At 35.6% G+C, this 9,669-nt stretch overlaps 1 long non-coding RNA gene across 1 annotated transcript; it reads left to right on the top strand.

Annotated features, from left to right (window-relative positions):
• Positions 1–8,210: 8,210 nt before the first annotated feature.
• LOC125497551 (uncharacterized) lies at positions 8,211–9,409 on the top strand. Its single transcript, XR_007274491.2, has 2 exons — positions 8,211–8,635; positions 8,837–9,409. It is a non-coding gene; the product is annotated as an uncharacterized LOC125497551 (long non-coding RNA).
• The last annotated feature ends 260 nt before the right edge of the window (positions 9,410–9,669 follow it).

Raw genomic sequence — 9,669 nt, 5'->3', positions numbered from 1 at the left:
GGAAAAAGATTTTATTTTTCGGAAAAATAAGAAAATAAATATCCGGTTGTTAGAAAGATTTTAATTCAAAGATATTATTTTCTTAAAGATTGAAAATTCAGTTTTAAAGATAAAAAGAGTTGTATAAAAACTGATTTTCGGATAATGCTCAAGGAACTCCTATTACTTAGCAGTAATGGCAGCATTTTATCCACGTTCATTTATAGTTCATGGGATCATGGGACATGATGTAAAACGTGTTCCTTAGGGGAAGGAACATTATGGGTAAATGGACTAAAACGTCTACTCTAACATTAATCCCACGTTCTTCATGATTAACACTATAAATATAGAAGTCTAGATAAGTTCCAAATTGTGTCTGACTAAGTAATTAAGTGAGTTTAACTTATTAAGTGTCAGTGCCTTCATTCTCTCATAATAGCCATTTGTTCTTTGCCTTCTTACTCTAATTCCACTAAGCTTATTTTGATCAATTGTATTTTGGTTTTTGGGGTAAGGGAACTTTGAGTGAAGTTCTGTAAGAGAGAGGCTTTGAGTAAAGCGTGTATGTGTGAGAAAACTTCGAGTGAAGTTGAGAGGAACTGCTGTTAAGGGAACAGTGGCTCAGGAACTTGAGTTTAGGAACTCAAGGTGTGGCTCGAGTTAGAATTAGGTTGTAACAGAGTTGTTTGGCCTAATTAGTGAAAGTGTTGAGTTTAAAATCCCTAGTGGTCGAGGTTGTTTCTTCTTGTTGGGCCCAAGAAGTTTTTCCTCGTAAAAATCCCTTGTGTTCCTTTAGCTTGTTTATTCGTTTATTTCTACACCTACAATTCACCCCCCCTCTTGTAGTGCTCCTAGGGAAATAACAATTGGTATCAGAGCCAGAACTCACGTAAGATAGGAAACCCTATTGAGAAAAAGATCCAAGGAACAATGAATACCACCGAGAAACTTGAAGAAGGTTATTCCACTCAAAGGCCTCCTATGTTCAATGGGAAGTACTACAACTATTGGAAGAACCGCATGGAGATATTCATCAAGGCTAAAAACTATCAGGTATGGAGAGTCATTGAAGTTGGTGATTTCGAAGTCACAACTACAAATGACAAAAATGAGGTAACTCTTAAACCCCTCTCTGATTATGACAAATCTGATTTTGAAAAATGGAAGTAAATGCCATGGCTATTAAATTTGCATTGTGGACTTGGACCCCATGAACATAATAGGATCATGGGATGCAAATCCGCAAAGCAAATATGGGATTTACTAGAAGTAACCCACGAAGGAACTAATGAAGTTAAAAGATCGAAAATTGATTTACTTATGAATCAATATGAACTGTTCTGCATGAAATCCAAAGAAAGCATCCGAGACATGTTTACTCGTTTTACTAACATTATAAATGAGTTGGCTTCTCTTGGAAAGTTTATTTCATCTGAGGAACAGGTTCAAAGGTTCTTAGGAGTCTTCCTAAGGACAGATGGATGGCTAAAGTCACTCTCTTCAAGAAACAAAAGACTTCACTAAGTTCAACTTAGAACAGCTGGCAGGGTCACTTATGACTCATGAGCTTCACCTTGATACTGAATATGGTGAAAGCTCCAAATCAAAATCAATTGCTCTCAAAGCAGAATATGAAGATGATTCGGACTCTGAAGAAGAAAGAAGCAGCCCTCATGGTTCGAAAATTTCGAAAGATGTACAGGAACATGAAGAATGGAAACTTCAAAGGTAAAACTAAGAAATTTTCTAACAAAGCTGCTTGTCATAAATGTGGAAGTACAGATCACTTCATCAAGGAATGTCCTCTTTGGGAAAATGACAAAACCAAAGAAAGGAACAAGGAACGCTTTGCTGAAAGGAACAAAGAATCAAAACACCTTTCTCTAAGGCAAAGTGCGCAAAGCTATGATAGCTGCTTGGGGAGATTCAGAGACGGAAGAAGAAGAGGAACAACCAACTGAAGAAACAGCAAACCTTTGCCTCATGGCAAACACTACGAAAAAGAAGATGAAGAAAAAATTGAGGTAAGTCAACATGGACTTGATCAGAACTAGATGGTAAAACTAGGACTGAAATATATGATCTTCTTTATGATGCAATTCTTGAATGTAGAGATGAACGTGAAAAACGTGAACAAACGGAACAAGCCTTAAAAGTTTGCAAGGAACACATAGAATGGCTTAAGAAAATGAGAACAGATGTGAAACAAGATTTTTGATTTATTTGATAAAAACTAAAATCAAAGAATTTATGAAAGTTTGAAAAATGATAATTATCTAATTAATTTAGAGATTTCACACTTGAAGAAATTTTTTTCCCTATTCTGAGTTCCTTTGATATAAGATCAACCCCTTTGAAAGGATTCAGATCTGAGATTGAAAAAATAATAAAGAGAAAATTATTTTAAAGGAACAGATCTGTAATCTTAAAAAGGAACTGGTTGTCGCAAGGAACAGAGGCAAAACATGAAAGTTCCTAAGTGGATTGAGAAACCACAGACCAAAAGGAAGGAAGGTCTTGGTTTTGAAAACTACAAAAAAGAGAACAAGACAAAGAAATATGTTGATCTACCTAGTGATAAGTTTGTATGTATTGTGGCAAGGTAGGTCATTACATAAATCAATGTCAATTAAAATCTGAATGATTGGGAAAAAGTGACAATAAGTAAGAAAAAATGGGTTGTCAAAACAAATCCTAGTCAAGAACAGGAACCCACGAAAGATGGGGTTCCTACAACTAACACTAGTTGATTTTTGCAGGTTGGAGTGAGGGGGAACAACACTGGTATCTCGATAGTGGTTGTTCCAAGCACATGACAGGAGACAAAACGAAGTTTCTCTCACTCACAACCTATGAAGGTGGAGTGTAACATTTGGTGATAATAAGAAAGGTAACATTGTTGCTATGGGTAAGGTCGGTAAGTCACCATACACTCCATTGAAAATGTATTTTTAGTTGAAGGTCTAAAATAATCTATTAAGCATTTCTCAATTCTTGACAAAGGAAATACTGTAAAATTTGATAAAGGAAAAATGCTTAATCATCAACATTAAAACTAAGAAGGTATCTTGGAAGGAACAAGGAAAGGGAACACATACATTGTGGATCTAGACCTTGTTCCTCAAATCAATTTAACTTGTCTTAGTGTTATTGAAGATGATTCACTTCTATGGCACAAGCGTCTAGGACATGCTAGCTTTTCATTACTTGAGAAACTTAGATCAAAAGACCTTGTTTTAGGATTACCATCCATAAAATTTCATATTGATCAAGTTTGTGATGCATGTGCACGAGGTAAACAAGTAAGATCCTCTTTCAAATCTAAAACGATTGTAAGTACCACTAAACCATTAGAGTTAATTCATATGGACTTATGTGGACCCATGAGAATTCAAAGCAGAAGTGGAAAGAGGTATGTACTTGTGATTGTAGATGACTACTCTAGGTACACTTGGGTTATTTTCTCTCTAGTAAAGATGAAACTTATGATGAGTTCCTTGTCTTTGCTAAAAGAGTTCAAAACCTAAGTGGACATAAAATAATGCACATTAGATCAGATCATGGCAAGAATTCGAAAATATAAATTTGATGACCTAAGCAGAGATAATGGCCTAGATCATAATTTTTCTGCCCCTAGAACACCACAACAAAATGGTGTTGTAGAAAGGAAAAATAGAACTTTGGAGGAAATGTCTAGAACCATGTTAATTGCTAGTGAACTTCCAAGGAACTTTTGGGCTGAAGCTGTTAATACTGCTTGTCACATAATTAATCGTGCCATGATGAGACCTATCATTAATAAAACTCCTTATGAACTTTACTTTGGAAAGAAACCAAACATCACCTATTTTAGAACATTTGGATGCAAATGTTATGTGCATAATAATGGAAAAGATAATCTTGGAAAATTTGATGCAAGGAGTGATGAAGCAACATTTTTAGGATACTCTTACATAGTAAAGCTTATAGAGTATATAACAAGAAACTATGTGTGTTGAAGAAAGCATTCATGTAATCTTTGATGAATCTGACAAACATAATCCAAGCATACAGGTTGATGACTATGAGATAGGGTTAGCACAACCTAGTACAAGGAACACAGATTCACAAGAAGAAGAAGAAGTGAAAGAGGAAAGGAACGAGGAATTTGAAAATAATGAATCGATGTTCCTGTTCCTCAAGGAGGAAGATGCTCTCGTTCCTCTAAATGAAGGAACTGAGTCCACCGAGGCTAACAGAGGAACAACTGAGCAGAGTTCCTCATCAACTCAAGGAACTCATGAGGAACAACATGTTCCTATAAGAGAGTTTCAACCAAAACCTTGGAGATTACAAAAGTCACATCCTGTGGAACTCATAATCAGCGACATATCCAAAGGTACGCAAACTAGATCTCAGTTAAGGAACTTTTGTGCATTTCATGCGTTCCTATCAATGATGGAACCAAGAAATCATGAAGAAGCCTTAACTGACTCTGATTGGATTATGCAATGCAAGCTGAATTAAATGAGTTTGAAAGAAACAAGGTATGGCATCTAGTTCCTTCATCTAAACAACAAAAAGTAATTGGCTTAAAATGGGTGTTTAGAAACAAACTAGATGAATATGGAACCATTGTAAGAAACAAAGCTAGACTTGTAGTAAAAGGTTATAACCAACAAGAAGGAATTGATTATGAAGAAACCTTTGCTCCTGTAGCTAGATTAGAAGCCATTAGAATTTAATTGCATTTGCTGCTTACATGGGATTCAAATTATATCAAATGGATGTTAAGTGTGCATTTTTAAATGGCTATCTAAACGAAGATGTATATGTTGAACAACCCCCTGGTTTGAAAATAATAATCTCCCAAATCATGTCTACAAGCTTGATAAAGCTCTTTATGGGTTAAAACAAGCACCTAGATCATGGTATGAGAGATTATCAAAGTTCCTTTTAGAAACAATTTAAAAGAGGAAAGGTTGATAAAACCTTGTTCCTAAAATCTAAAGGAACTGATATTTTGCTTGTTCAAATATATGTTGATGACATCATATTCGGAGCTACTAATGAAACATTGTGCAAAGAATTCTCAATCTCATGAGCAATGAATTTGAAATGAGTATGATGGTGAGTTAAATTTCTTTCTTGGACTACAAATCAAACAAACTGAAAAAGGTATAATTGTTCACCAACAAAAATACATAAAGGAACTATTAAAGAAATATGGCCTCGAAAATTCAAAGATAAATCACACTCCTATGGGAACTTCAACTAGATTAGATGAAGACTCCATAGGAACAAGTGTTGATCAAACAAATATAGAGGAATGATTGGTTCACTTTTGTATCTAACTGCTAGTCGTCCAGACATAGCTTTCAGTGTTGGTTTGTGTGCTAGATTTCAAGCAAATCCAAAGGAGTCTCACCTCACTGCTGTGAAGAGAATTCTTAGATATCTTAAAGGAACAGATGATCTTGGACTCTACTATCCAAGAAGTGATACATTCGAATTAAAAGGATATGCAGATGCAGATTATGCTGGAGATCTTGTAAATAGGAAAAACATCTCAGGTATGGCACAATTCCTTGGTCATAGTTTAGTTTCTTGGAGTACCAAGAAACAAAACACAGTTGCTTTACACAACAAGAATCCGCGCTTTTAGCGTCTGAATTTACCATCCGGCCTCATCAGACGCAACTTAGCGTCCGTTATTGTAAAATTAGTGTCCGTTTTGAACAGACGCTAATTAGCGTCCATTTTTGTAAAATTAGCGTCCGTCTTCGGAGCGGACTCTAATTAGCGTCCGTTTTTCAAGTTTATCGTCTAACTTGACGGACGTTAATTAAAAAAAACACGACCCTTCCAACCCCATCTCTATCTATCCTTATTGCTTATTCTCTCACCTCATAACCGTCCTCTTTCTTCTTCTTTCTCTCACCTCACATCACAACGGGATTCAATGGACGGTATTTTTTTCTCTCTCACCGTCGACGGTATTCAATGGTCCGCTACCACACTTTCTCTGATGTGAAGGAGGTTCGATCGATTTCTGAGCCAATCACCATCGCAGGTTTTCGTTTTAGGGTTAGTGATTTTTTGGGGTTTTTTATGTGGGTTGTTTCAGATCTAGTTTTTTTTGTTAATTTCTCAATTCTCCTTCAAAACCTTTTTTCGATTTTTATTTGCGAATCCTTTTTTCGTTTTCTCGATTTTTGTTTCAGATCTGGTTTTTTCTTATTTTTTCGTCGGGTTTTTGTCCTAATTATTTCGAGGTTTTTTCTTCTTCTCATCAGATGTGTGGTTTTTTGGGGATTATATATGATTTTGTGTCGAATTTTTAATCTGGTGTTTTGATATGTTGCCTTTTTCTTATCTGAAAGTTAGTTTCAGTTTTTCTGGCGTGCGATAATTTTTCACTTTGGTGAGTTTTGGTTTCCGAAGACTTTAAATCTATTAATTCTTCCCCTGTTTTAAACTTTGTGCCCCTATAACTGTTGTACTACGAAGGCTGTTACTGATACATGGTTTCCAGTATTTCTTGCCTTCCTCTTTCTATGAATTGGTAGCTTTCTTTAGTTGTCACCCAAATCAAGATGCTTCCAATGTTCTTTTGATTGCATGCTCAGCAGGTTTATCATGATTTTCTTGTTGATTTTGATGTAGTGGACGAATACATGATATATTATGAGTTTGGTATGTTTAGTTTGGTAACATCTCACAGTATATCAAACAAGTATATCAGACACTTCAAGATAGTATGTATGGTAGCTCTTAGTTAGTATCTAGCTGAGAGAATTAATAAAGGTCATATATGAGAGGTGACGATTAGCATGATTCATATGGTTTTTGCTTAACAGCTTTAAGACTTTCTCCTTTGCTGATCGTTGTAGTTTAGCTTGTATATACAGTAACGAGACAAACTTTGCATGTATAATCAAATTCGATAGAGCATGTTGTGATCACCTTGCTGCCTTGACTATTGTTATTATCATCAGGCTAATCATGCCTTATGATTCTGCTATAGAGTTGGCAGTGAATAGGGGTGAGTGAAGGAGTTTTTCTAGAGTGAACACTTTACCTGCAGAGAAGTTAAATTCTGATAAACTAGAGCCTGATTTGATCAATCCTAAGTTGGATCATAAACCTGAAGTGTGATTCATTATTCTTTCTAATATTTAACATTAGTCTAAGTGTTACTGATTTCCTAGTAATTTGTGCTTTTAATGTAAACTCTGATCTGGTTTACATCTAATATAAACCTGAACACTTTAATGTTAAGAGCAGTCGAGGACTCGAGGTGGACTAAGGATTACATGGATAAAAGGATTAAAGAGGATAGGTAATAATTGGGTATACAGGTTCATATTGCAGTGAATAGGGGTGAGTGAAGGAAGATGATTTATGCGAATGACTGATGGGGTGACATGTGGAGAGAATGCTCTTGCTGGTTGTTGATCATCTGTTATATTTCTTACTTGTGATCACTAATCTAATTGGTGTTTCCTATGGAGACCATTTTTGTTTATAGCTGTTGGTCCGGTGCATTGAGCCTTGTGCAGCCACTTTGTGCATAATGCGTTTTGGTTGTGGTGCTATGATCTGTACTATCTAGTAGAAGTCAAAATGTGGGGTTTTTAAAAACTTGGTTGCCCTTTAGTACCAAGTTTCACCATATCCCTTTCCTTTATTTTATTTTTGTCTGTCATGAGTGTTTTAATTGGTAGTGTTTTAATTAGTACCAAATTTGTGCTTTTGTTCACAACCAAACATTGAGGTCTCGTTTCTTTGTCTTTGTGTAGGATCATTGTTGCTGTACTTTCAGTATGTGAGAGGTTTGGAGATATCATTTCTTGGTAAGTACAAATCTCTCATCACAGATTTTATAGACCGCATTTTACGGAGAGCTGAAGTTGGCATTTATCATCTACCTTTGGTATCCACAAACAAATGTGATTATGTAATGCGGTCTATAAAATGGTTCTATATCTTGGCCGAGTTGTCTGTTATTGCTGTTTTAATGCATTTGTTTTTGGAACAAAGGTTTTGTGTAGTTGAAATTAAACAAGCTTGTGCTTTGTATGTTCTCACTTGGCTTCAGGACAGAAAGAAGGAGATGAGCTGAAGAGGAATGCAGATGTAGCAGAGATTTTGAAAGGCATGCAATTCCCAAAGATATGCAAGAACTCTGATTAGGTCATTTTTAACATTTACAACGCCATAGCTTCTATGATTACTGACTTTTAACATTTACAACATCTTTGTATATTTTTGATTAGGTCATTTTTGTGTAAAGAGAGACATACAGTAGCAGTAGTAGCAATCTACAGTTTTGGTATAGTAATTATATGACTACATTAAGTGTTACCTCATCAGTGCTAGCTTCTCAGTAAGCCTGACAGAAAAATTACGGAACTTTCTGGACTTGTTATATGTCATTAAATTTTTAATTTCCTATGACAGCTTTGAATTAATCTATCTTGTAATCCTGGAAAATTGAGTATTCTCTCCCTGGTGAGTAATACTGAAACTATTGAGTATTGACCACCTATTTTGTGTCAACAAGCAGGGCTTCGGAGCGGTTTTGGGAGCCATATCTCGCAATCTTGCAGATCTTCAGGACCACCAAGAAAGCTATGTATCGATATATGATCAACCGGTTCTTCATCTCCAGGTCTCACATGGACATCTAAACTTAAGTGTTTTCATTGTTTCTTGTTTTTCAACATTCTTTGAACTATTAATTTCATGAATTATTTGTAATTATATAGAATCATCCTGATTGCCATGGTTTAAATTTTTTTATTGTTAGCTTTGAAACATTTACTAGAATCCTTTCATGTATATTTGCATGCACTTATGTGCACTTGTTTAGTTTACTTAAACTGCAGGCAGTGCAACCAACGAAGAAATGATTCACAAGGAGAAAGAAGAGAAGAATTTCAGCAACGGAAGCTTAGTTGAAGTGAGCGGTGACGAGGATGATTCACAAGGGGTACACTGGCTTTGATACTTATAGAGGCAGCCAGAGGAGGGAAGAAGCTCCCTATGGAAGTGGAGCAGAAAATAATGACTTCGGGTATCACATTAGTCTTGTTCCTTGGGGTATATCTTATTATCCGTGACACTCTAAATCTTGATATCATCAAAGATATGTTGTGATTGTGATTGAGATCAAGTTCAGTTCATTGAGGAACCCTATCCTAGCTAAAAGATCAATTCACTTTGATTAGTAGAGTGACTAATCTATGTGGGCTGCATTTCTAAAGTCTTTGGTGACTCAAATATTTAGTTTTGTTCCAGATTTTTGTTGTGGAGTTTAAATTAGTGTACATGTAATTATATGAGATTTGTATTACATTTTGTTCCAAGTATACTAGAATTTAGTTCTCGAATTATTTTTTCACTTGTATCTACATTTATTATCAATAATAATTGAATTTATTAATTTGTTTGCCTTAATAAAAGAAGTATGGTATTCGCATTATTTTATATCTTATTACATATATTATCAATTAATTAAAAGGAAAAAGCTTCCAAGAATAGGGTCTAGGAAAAACGGTCGCTAATTAGCGACTACCAAGGACATTAGCGACCGCCTTGGCGGTCGCTAATTAGCGACGGCTTAAAACGGTCGCTAATTAGCGACTGCCTAAGCGGTCGCTAATGAGCGTCTGTCTTTGGCGGTCGCTAATTTGCGTCTCCGGT

Source organism: Beta vulgaris, chromosome 1 (genome assembly GCF_026745355.1).
Source record: "Beta vulgaris subsp. vulgaris cultivar EL10 chromosome 1, EL10.2, whole genome shotgun sequence".
Classification (NCBI taxonomy): domain Eukaryota; kingdom Viridiplantae; phylum Streptophyta; class Magnoliopsida; order Caryophyllales; family Amaranthaceae; genus Beta; species Beta vulgaris.
The sequence above is the reverse complement of the archived record's forward strand: the minus strand, read 5'-3'. Positions and strand labels throughout refer to the sequence as shown.